Here is an 11,613-nt window from a genome sequence, read left to right as displayed (position 1 = left end):
TCACTAAAATGTACGTTTTCTTATGTAAGTTCTATGGAGAACCAGAAGAAATAGGATGTTATAGAGAGAGAAATATTTACGTTAGAGAATTGACTGGTGATTGTGGAGGCTGAAAGGTCTGAAATCTGTAGAAGGGTGACATCTAGAATTTTTTTTTCAAATATCTGAGTATCATAGTCAAGTTTGCATATGAAATTTTCCATCACATATATTATGTTTTCATTCCAAATGTTTTATTTGCCCTTGTTCTTGAATTTTTGATATTTATAATCTATTAAATGTATTTCTTTTAATAGTGATTACATGGTTGATCAGGGTGGGAAGGATCAAAGTTTAGGGAAAATTGGGTGAATTCATTGCTCCTAAATTTGCTGTTTCTTCTTGTTACTGGTATAAGAGGAGAAACAAAGGGGAACACCACTCATAAGTTTCCATACATCCCAAAACCAGGGATGAGGAACCGCCACCTCATATCAACCCAGAGTCTCAATGTGTACATATTCTGAGGGTTCTGTCCAAGTGGTTTGGACAGTTCTGAAATGCTGCTGAGTTCACCGATCCAAGGATGATGTTGCCCTCCCAATGTTCATTGGCTCCATTCATCGAAATTTTTTGGTGTCATCGTTTGTTTTGGGTTGTTGTCTAGTTAGTTCTTTTCCTCTTTTGCTACACCATCAAATGAGCTGCCATGTTCTCTGTTACAACAGGGCCTGTGTTCACTGCTCCACCTTTTCCATCAAATAGGGCATGTTCTTACAGGCAAGTCCAAGTAGCTAGGCCAGATGTCCCAAGCATCGCCGGATCCTCTACCCCTGGGGCTCAAGAACCCGACATCCACCTAGTAGGCAGGGCCCAGGACAGGAAACCCAAGCCACAATGGTTTCCCCCACCCCTGGGACACATAAACTCTACATCGCCTTGCAGGTAGGCCCCAGAACCAAGGCCCCGTGACCTGAGCCCTGCCGAATCCCCCAACCCTGGGGCTCACCAACTCTGCAACCAGCTAGTAGGTTGGCCCTGGAATTCAGGCCAAGAGATCCAAGCCCTGCCAGATCCCCCATCCCGGGGTTCATGAAACCAACACCCTTCTAGAAGGCACACCCCAGAATCTGTGCCAAGTGATACACACCCCACTGGTTCTCCCACCCCTGGGACTCAGGAATCCATCCCCCACCACACAGGTGGGCTCGATGACCTAAGCCAAGCCATCCAAACTCTGTCAGATCCCCCGTCCCTTGGATTCACATACCTGGCCCAGGCTGATATGACTTACCTCACCTCAACATCCGCAGTCTTATTGTGCCACCTGGCCTAGTCTAGTCTGCCCCCTTTTCCAGCTCGTGCTGGTGGGTGCTGCAGCCTATCCCAGCTCAGCCTGATTGCTGTCCTGGTCCTGCTGTGAGCTGGCTGATGTTGCAGCCTGATCTGGCTCCTCCTGCCCCCTATGCTGGTTCTCAGATCTGCCATTGGGTGTTACGTGCTGGCCCAGACTGGCCCGTCCCCTGACCTCACCCACATGTATGCCGGCAGGTACGGTAACCTGGCATGGTCTAGGCTGCTCCTTGCCTTGCTTCTTGCACTCTCCTGCAGAATCTGTGTCCCAGTAAAGGAGTTTCCCAAGCTCATCTATCGAATCCTCCCAATGGCAGTTCTCGCACACACCAGTGGGTTGTTGGCCCAGGTTGACTTTGTCTACATCCTGTCCTGGCAAAAACAGTGGCCTTGCTCAACTGGCCACACCCATTCTGTTTCTTGTTGGTTGTTGTAGCCCAAAATTACCTGGTCCACACCAAGACACAGCTTTCACGTGGTTCAGCGGGAATCAAGACCTAGTCTGGTCTGTTCTACGCCTAAACTGGCTCTCACGAGTACCAGTGGGGGCTGGAGTTAAGCCCAATCTGTCACTCCACTGCCGCAATGCATACCCGCACTGGTGCAGTCTGTAGCCATGTACAGCCACGCCTGTTGCCCTCAATCCTCCTCTCTTCACCATTGGTAACCCCAGCCCAGCTGGGATACCCCCTTAGCTCCCCAGCAAGTCCTGACCCCATCCGCAAGGTTTGAGCAAGTCAGCAGGGATTGCAGCTCCACAGGGGTGAGCCCACACTGCCCACAGATTCTGCTATCAGACTGGCTTCTCTCACTCTTGTTTTCCACTCCAAACCAATTTGGCGTCAGTCACCTACATACATACACATGTCGTGGACTTATCAATAGAAGTCACTCAGGTATAATTCCTCACAGCGTAAAAATCACAGGTCATCTCCCACTGTGCCTGTGTGATCCCATCATCCACCAGTAAATCAAGACCCTCTAACTGTAAGGGTGCGCCCACCCCTCCAGGAACGCCTGAGGAGGTACGCTCAGCACCATTGGCATCTAGACTGCCGAGCTACAGGCACCGGTGCGGGCCAAAAAAACCTAACTCCAGGGACCGAAGCAGTAGCCTAGCAGCTAAGTTCCTCACCTCGCACATGCTCGGATACCATTTGGGTGCTGGTTCTAATCACGGCGGCCTTGCTTCCCATCCAGCTCCCTGCTTGTGGCCTGGGAAGGCAGCCGAGGATGAGCCAAAGGTTTGGGACCCACGTGGGAGACCCGGAAGAGGCTCCTGGCTCCTGGTTTCAGATTGGCTCAGCTCTGGCCGTTGCAGCCACTTGGGGAGTGAATCAGCGGGTGAAAGATCTTCCTCTCCCTTTCTCCTCCTCTCTGCATATCTGATTTTCCAATAAGAATAAATATTTTTAAAGAAAACAAATTTCCAGGATGGGGTGATCCTGGAGGCCCACTGAGCCTCCCTTCCCCAAGGGAGCCAGTGTGCTCAGCTACACATACCTGCGCCAAGCCTCCAAGAAGGGGGTCTTGAAGACTTGTCCCGACAATCCCTTCCCCCCAGGACAGCATGTGGCCTGGATACAGGCACCCCTTGCAGGTCAAAAAACCTAAGCTCCAAAAAAGGGTGGTCCTGGAGGCCCACTGAACCTCTCTCCCCCAAGGGAGCCATTGTGCTCAGCTGCAGGCACCTGCAGGGTTGAATAGCCTCCAAGCAGGGGGTCCTGATTGCCCACCAGGAGAGTCCTTTCCTCATGGCAGCACGGAGCCTGGCGACAAGCACCTGTGTGGGTGAAAAAATCTAAACTACGATGGGGTATTCCTAGAGGCCTTCAGAGCCTCCTTCGGTGAAGGAGCCAGTGTACTCACGTACACTGTGCTGGGATCCAAAAGCCTCCAAGCAGGGGTTCTTGATGGCCCACTGGGAGAACCCCTCCACCAGGGCAGAACGCGGCCTATCTACAGGCACCAGTGCAGGTCAAAAAACTTAATGTCCAGGATGGGGTGGTCCTGGAGGCCCACCGAGCCTCCCTGCCCCAAGGAAGCCAGTATGTTGAGTTGCATGTACCTGCGCCAGGGTCAAAAAGCGTCCAAGCAGGGGATCTTGAAGGCCCATCATAAAAGCCCATTCCCCAGGGCAGCACGCATCACGACTACAGGCACCCATGTGAGTCAAAAAAACCCTCCACGTTGGGGTGGTCCCGGAGGCCTGTAGAGTCTCCTCCCAACCCAAAGGGAGCGATTGTGGTTAGCTTCATGTAATAGTGCCAGGGTCCAAAAGCCTCCAAGCAGGGGTTCATGAAGGCCTGCCACCAGAACACCTCCCCCAGGGCAGCCCAGGAACAGGCACCTGTGCGGGGCAAAAAACCTATCCTTTGGGGTAAGGTTCCTGGAGGGCCGCTGATCCTTTCTTTCACAAGGGAACCCGCTAACTCAGTTGCATGTACCTGAGGCACGGTCAAAAAGCCTCCAAGCAGGGAGCCCTGAAGGTACACTGCAATGGCCTCTCCCCGACAGCAGCATGCAGCACGACTACAGGCACCTGTGCAGGTCAAAAAAACCTAACCTCCAGGGACCGCAGTAGTAGCCTAGTGATTAAAGTTCTTGCCTGGCACAAGACCGGACCCCGTATGGGCACTGATTCCAATCCCAGTGGCCCTGCTTCCCATGTTTGTGGACCGGGAAAGCAGTGGAGATCGACCCAAAGCCTTGAGAACCTGCACCCGTGTGGGAGACCTGGAAGAGGCTCGGGGTTCCCAGCTTGTGATTGGCACAACTCTGGCCGCTGAGACCGCTTGGGGAGTGAATCATTGGACGGAAGATCTTCCTCTCTGTCTCTCCTTCTCTATGCATTTCCAACTTCACAATAAAAATTTTAAAAATACTGGGGCCCGGAGGCGTGACCTAGCTGCTAAAGTCCTCGCCTTGAACGCCCCAGGATCCCATATGGGCGCCGGTTCTAATCCCAGCAGCTCCACTTCCCATCCAGCTTCCTGCTTGTGGCCTGGGAAAGCAGTCGAGGACGGCCCAATGCTTTGGGACCCTGCACCCACGTGGGAGACCTGGAAGAGGTTCCTGGTTCCTGGCATCGGATTGGTGCGCACCGGCCGTTGCGGCTCACTTGGGGAGTGAATCATCGGACAGAAGATCTTCCTCTCTGTCTCTCCTCCTCTCTGTATATCTGACTTTGTAATAAAAATAACAAATCTTAAAAAAAAATTAAAAATACTAACAAAATAATAATAGTAATAATCCTAACCTCCAGGATGTGGTTTCCTGAAAGCCCATGGAGTCTCCCTTCTCTAAGGGAGCCAGTGTGTTCAGCAGTACGTACCTTTGCCAGGGTCGAAACGCCTCCGATCATTGGGTCTTGAAGGCCCGTGGCAAGGAGCCCCTCCTCCAGGGTAGTACGTGGCCCTGCTATAGGCACCCTTGCCGGTCAAAAAACCTAACCTCCTAAAAAGGGTCTTCCTGCAGGCCCGCTGAGCCTCCCTCCCACAAAGGATCCAGTGTGCTCAGCTGCAAGTACCTGCGCTGGGCTCCAAAAGCCTCCAGCAGGAGTTCTTGAAGGCCTGCTGTGAGAGCCTCTACCACAGGGCAGCTCGCTGTTGGGCTGTAGGCACCCATGCGTTGTCAAGAACATAACCTCCAGGGTAGGGTTCTCCTGAAGGCCCACTGATCCTCCCACCCCCAAGGGAGCCTGTGTGCTCGGCCATATGTGCCTGTGCAGGAGGTTGAAAAGCCTCCAAGCAGGGATCTTGAAAGCCCCCACGAGAGCCCAACAACCAGGGAAGCTGGCGGCATGACTACAGGCACCCCTTGATATTTATAATTTTTTAGAAGGACTTCGTTTTCTTGGTCACCTGTATAATTTTTGCCTTTTTCCACAATTTACTTTTTTATCATTTCATTTTTTCATCTTTAGGGACTGTAATAATTATTTTTTATGATTAGACTATGAGATGTTCAGATGTTTGATTAAGCATTATTCTGGATGTTTCTGTGCAAGTGTGTGGATGGTATTAACATTGGTAGTGTGAGTAATTCAGATCACCTCAATTATGTGAGTGTGTCTCATTGAATCACCTTGAAAACCTCACTTGAGGGCCTTGCACGGTGGCTCAGTGGCTAAAGTTCTCGCCTTGAAAGCACTGGGATACCATATGGGCGCCGGTTCTAATCCCGGCAGCTCCACTTCCCATCCAGCTCCCTGCTTGTGGCCTGGGAAAGCAGTCAAGGATGGCCCAAAGCTTTGGGACCCTGCACCCGTGTGGGAGACCTGGAAGAAGCTCCTGATTTGTGGCTTCGGATCTGAGCAGCATAGCCGTTGGGGTCACTTGGGGAGTGAACCATCAGACAGAAGATCTTCCTCTGTCTCTCCTCTCTGTATATCTGACTTTCCAATAGAAATAAATAAATCTTTAAAAAAGAAAAAGAAAAGAAAATCTGACTTAAAGGCTGACTTCTATCTAGTACGAAAATGCTCTGTTTTTTGCAGGACATCTTAACCAGACATCAGCATTTCTTTGTTTTACAGTAGACTTCCAGCTTGTGTATTCAAACTGGATCGTTGCATCTGCATATTTTGGATTGTTCAGTAGTCATAGTTACCCAAGTCATTCCTTAGAGCATACTTTAAATGATTAAGGAAAAAGTGGAATTAAAGGATATGTTTATTTTGATGTCAACAGTTTTGAAGTCTACACTTTATAATATAACTTGGCATGTTTTTTTTTAAAGATCCCTTGTATATATAAATATAGCTAAGGCTGTAATTGTCTTACAAACATGACTTACGGTGATACACAAATTAATTCAAAAGGAAAAAAATTCTACATGCAAGACTTAAATTATACAGCTCCTAGAAGAGAATTTAGGGAAAATACTCCTTCACATTCTCCTCTGCGACATAGTTGAGGTAATATCACACAAGGATCACAGGCTAAGAATTCATAAAATAAATAAATGGGGCTAAATTATACTAAAGAGCTGCTGCACAGGAAATGAAGCAGTGAGATAGGGAGAGAGAGGGCCCCTCTATCTACTTGTTCATTCCCCAAATGATATCAGTAGCCAGGTCTGAGCCAGACTGAAGCCAGGAGCCAGAAAGTCCATCCTGATATCCCACACAGGTGGCAAGAATCCATGTGTCACTTCTGTGGTGTGTCATTCCTATGGCATGCCACAGCACTAAGCCAGGGACCGGAGACCAGTTGTTCAGGCAGGCAAAGGTCGCTATGAAGAATAACCAAGAGAAAGCGTTTCCAGAAGCTGAACAAGGGATGATATCAAGAAGGAGGGGGAATCTCAATAGTGGAAAATGTCCAAGGAAGGTCAAGCAAAGCAGGAACTGATGTGATAGTTTGGATCTGACAAATAAATGGTTACAGGTAACCTGTGTAAGAATTTTATCAATATAGTCACGCAAATAAACCTCAAACTTTTTATTTTTTAATTGCTTTAGAAAATGTTAGGCATGTGATATTCAGTAAATGTCTGGTTAATGAATACTGTGGGTATTCCTGTTGAATTTGGTATTATTAAGGAATGATGTGGATTTCTCCAGAAACTTTAGGCCTTGCTATATAAACACTGGTGAATGAACAACTCACCAGTTAATCGTTATAAACACTGGCGATTAGATATTTGTGGGAGATTCCCATCTTTCCCCAAATACCAGATATAAAATATCTACTATAGAAATATTTTTTTCACCCAAAAATTGACTATTTTCACTTAATCACTTGTGATTAAAGTAATTCTCCTTTATTTGAAGCTCATCGGGAAAACCTGTCATGTGGTTAACAAATTTTCTAGTCACTTTGATGTATATAAATGACACTGATAGAAAACTCAAATTAAGTAAAAGAAAAGAGTACCAAATAGTTTAAAACTGTTTCAAAGTACAAGATTTATATCTACTGCTTGTGAATGCAAGAATGTACCAGAAGGCCATAACTCAAATGATAATCATTTTTAGTCCTCCTAAGATATTGTGAAAAAGAGACATGTTCATAATTACTTCCAAGAGTAATGGGTATTGTGTGTATATAGCAAGGGCTGGAAAAAAGACCTGTCAATAAAATAATGAAAAACAGAGTCTGCGAACAAAGGACAGTAGCTATCTGAGGTCATATGAAAGGTCCATTATGGGGGCATTAATCATATTCAAATTGGTGGCTTCAAATTATATGAAGAAGTAGAAGATTCATTTTCAGCTTGTAGCTGGTAAATTAGAAATCTAAAAAACTATGTATTTTGCATTTAAATCCTGCAGGAAACCTATCTGGTTCATATTTCTTGAACATTCCAGGAAATTTTCACTTGGAGATTGCTATAGTTTATCTACAAAATATACATTATCGTAGACCAAGGTGTAGCTAGGCAAATAAAGACTCCATTTGCACATTGATATTTGACATAGGAACATTGGAAAAATGGTGTTTTTTCCATTAATTTGGCTTTATAATTCCTACTTTTGCTACTATTTTCAGACTTCTATTAACTTGGAGGTGAATATGCCACACTAAAGAAAGTCAAATTGAAACACAAATTTAGTTCCATGTTAATGATTGCAATGCTTCTACATTTAGGAATGAATCATAGAATTCCTAATGATCAAAGTAATTGCTAAGCTAAGAATACATTCTCATAAATAATATCTCTGTTTTTTAAAGATTTATTTCTTTTTTTTATTGTAAAGTTAGATATACAGAGAGGAGAAGAGACAGCAAGGAAGATCTTCCTCCTGCTGATTCACTCCCCAAGCAGCCGCAACAGTCAGAGCTACGCCAATTCGAAGCCAGGAGCCCAGAGTCTCTTCCAGGTCTCACATGCAATGCAGGTGCAGGGTCCCAAAACTTTGAGCCATCTTTGACTGCTTTCCCAGACCACAAGCAGAGAGCTTGATGGGAAGCGGGGCCGCCAGAATTAGAACCGGCCCCCATAGAGGATCGCAGTGCACTCAAGGCAAGAACTTTAACAGCTAGGCTGTCATGCTGAGCCCAAATAATGTCTCTTAAATGATATATTTAATAATATAATTTCTCAACCAGGGATCACAAAATCTTCCCAAGGCCAGTTGGTTGACCAAGACCACCTTAGTGCATCCACAGACCCAGCAATATGCTTCAAAGCTTGACCAGGAAAATTGTCCAACTTTTTCTGTTTTCCTTCCTCTGACGAGGCATTTCACATTCTCTGCTGACCTCTTGTTTTAATTTTAAAATTTTCTTCTTAGTATTTTCTTATGTAATTGGAGAGGGTTGCAAGGGCATATGGGCTTCTGATAAGGGAGGGAAAGATCAGGTATGGAAGAAGGTGGATGGGATAAATGTGTCATTTTTTTCCCCCTGTGTCCACAGGGAGGGGAGGTGCAGGCTGCTCCTTGCTGTCAAACTACATTAGCCCCCAGGGATGTGGAATGGTCATTTGACAATACCTTAGTGGCACTGATACGGGAAGAGTGTTCTAAGGGTGTTACTTGAGTGGTTTTGATAGTTCAGAGAAGTTGTTGGCTTTCTTTCACCAGGGTTGAGAAAATCTTTCCAAAGTCTGTTGGCTGATGAGGTCCACCTTAATGCATCCACAGACCCAGAAACATGCTTGACCCAGAGAGTTGCCCAACCTGTTCTGCTTTCCATCCTCCGACGAGGCATTTGACGTTCTCTGCTGGCCCAGATGACCTTGATGCCATGTTCCTTGCATGCATATGGGCATGTTGTCCTCTGCACAGGCATCAGCAACTGAGGTGACCCAGTCCTGATTACATGTACTCCAATGTTGGACAACACATTCTGTGATATTTTCCTGTGTCCAGGGTCTGAATCCAGCAGTTCAGTTGGAGAGTCCCCCAAGAAACCTCATCTGGAATGACCTCTAACCTGACTCTCGTGTGAGCCAGCCAGTGCAGGGTCAAATTCAGTCTCACTTGCACCAGAAAATGAACATACCAGTGTATGCAGCTGCTGAGTCACCCATCACTTGAACTGATGGGTGCTGTGGCCCAGCCCAGTCCAGCACACATCCCATCCGGCTCTCATGCACACCCACTGGTGCTGCAGCTTAGCTCAGCCCACCCCGCCCCCTACCCAGCCCTCAATTATACCAGCAGGTTCCACTGCCTTGTCCAGCCTGGTCTTTCCCAGTCCTGGGTCTCATGCTCATTACTAGTAGGTGCAGCCTAGCAGGGGAATGCCCACAGTTGCCCTGTTATGCATGTTCTCAGCCCCAGATTTTGCACCTGCCAGAAAGTACTGCAGTTAAGCCTTACAGGAGTTACATCCAGTCCTGGCACTTGTTAGCTAATGCTGCAGCCTAGCCCAGCTGGTCCATACCCATTCTGGCTCTGACATTCACCAGAAGGTACAGTAGCCTAGCCCAACCTGGCCCACCCCCTAACCCCAGCTTTCATGCTGACCTGCAGAAAAAGTGGTGCAGAAGATGAGTCTCAGAGGTTTCCTTACTAGGCTTGTGTCCAGTCCTAGGTCTTGGGCATGGCAGTGGTTGCTATTGCCATATAAGATGGCCCATCCCCTTTCTTGGCATTTGGCAGCATTTGGCAGCAGGTGCTGCAGCTTGTTTCAGCCCAGCCTGCCTCCAGTCCAGCTCTCACCCGCAGTTGTAGCAGTCTAACCTAACCTTGTCCACTTCCAAAATCAGCCCTCATGTGAACTGGTGGGCAATGTGGTCCAACCCAGCCTAGCCTGCATCCTGTCCAGGCTCACTCATGAGTGTGTTGTGGACTGACCCAGCCTGATCTGCCCCAGACCCAGCCCACATATATGTCAACAGGTATTGCAGTCCAACTTGGCATATTGCCTGCTCCCAACCCCAGCTGTCACTCACCAGCAGGAGCTGGGGCCTAGCAGGAGAGTTACCCAAGTTCCCCCACCAGGCCTAACCTAGCAATGGGTTTCGCATGTACCAGCAGGTGTTGCTGCCATACTGACATGGCTGGCCCTCAATACTAGCACTCCACAATGGATTCTGTAGTTTAACCTGACTGTCCCACATCCATTCTAGCTCTCCCTGAAGGATAGTATAGCCTAGCTCTACGTGATCCACCCCTGCCCCATACCAGCTCCCATGTGATCTTGACTATTTCATCTCCATTCTGGCTCTCATGAGCACCAGTGGGTGCTGAAGCTTAGTCCAGTTTGGCTTGTTCCCAGTCCCAGCCTACACACCTACTGATGGGTGCTGCAGCCTTGCCCAGCCTGATCTTCCCACAGCCCCATTTGTCACACTCACCAGTGGAAGCTGCAGCCCAGCAGGGGAGTCTCCAGAATTCCCCTTTCAGGCCTTTTCCCAGTCCCATATCTTGCATATACTATCAGATACTTTGATCCAGCCTGGCTTAGTTCACTGCATCTCAGCTCTCACTGGCATGTATTGCAGCCTAGCCCAGCCATGGCCCAAACCCTGTCCTGCTCTCATATGGCCCAGCCTGGCATACCCCCAGACCCAGGCCGCACAAATGCTGATAAATGTTGCAACCCTGCCTTACCTGGCCCACCTTGTACTCTCTAGCAGGAGCTACAGCCTAATAAAGGACTTCCCCCAGTTTTTATATTAGGCTTGCTCCTAGCTGTGAGTCCCACATGTGCTGGTGGGCACAGCAGCCCTGCTTAGCATGGACTGCCCCCAGTCTTGGACTTCGCATTCACTGGCAGGTAGGGTGCTGCAGTTCCATAGAGGCAAGCCTAAAATTCCTCTACAAAATCTTCTCCCTGGACCCAGTTCTATGGAGTTAGGTGCTGCAGCCCAGTCTTACATGACCCACCCCCTGCTCAAACACTTGTAGGCTGGCAGCCTAGCCCAGCCAGGTATGTCCCCCAGCCTCAGCGTTTGCATGTGTCAGCACATCACAGATGATGTTATTCAGTCCAGTCCAGGTCTCCCATGTGAACTAGTGCCTTGGCCTGACCCAGACATGCCCTTCACTTTTCTACACATGTAGTTGTGTGGCATACCTGGGGACTGGGGTGGAATGACATGGCCCAACCCAGTGTCTCCCACCGTCTGCTTATTGCACCATGATTTTCCCTGAATATCTTAAAAAAAAAATAGGTAACTATGCTGGCATATTAGTATAGTTAACACAGGTTTGGCATTCATCAGGCCCAGAATAGCCACAAGCTATTGGCTACTTATCTTCTAGTAGTGTAACACTTATGTGGATATAAGGCAACTTAGGCAGTTGCCTGGGGAAATATATATTCATTTTATCGGGAAAGTCATTTACAGAGAGAGAAGCTTTCATCTGCCATTTCATTCATC

Source organism: Ochotona princeps, chromosome X, assembly GCF_030435755.1.
Source record: "Ochotona princeps isolate mOchPri1 chromosome X, mOchPri1.hap1, whole genome shotgun sequence".
NCBI classification, from domain to species: Eukaryota; Metazoa; Chordata; class Mammalia; order Lagomorpha; family Ochotonidae; genus Ochotona; species Ochotona princeps.
Note: the sequence above shows the minus strand (reverse complement) of the source record.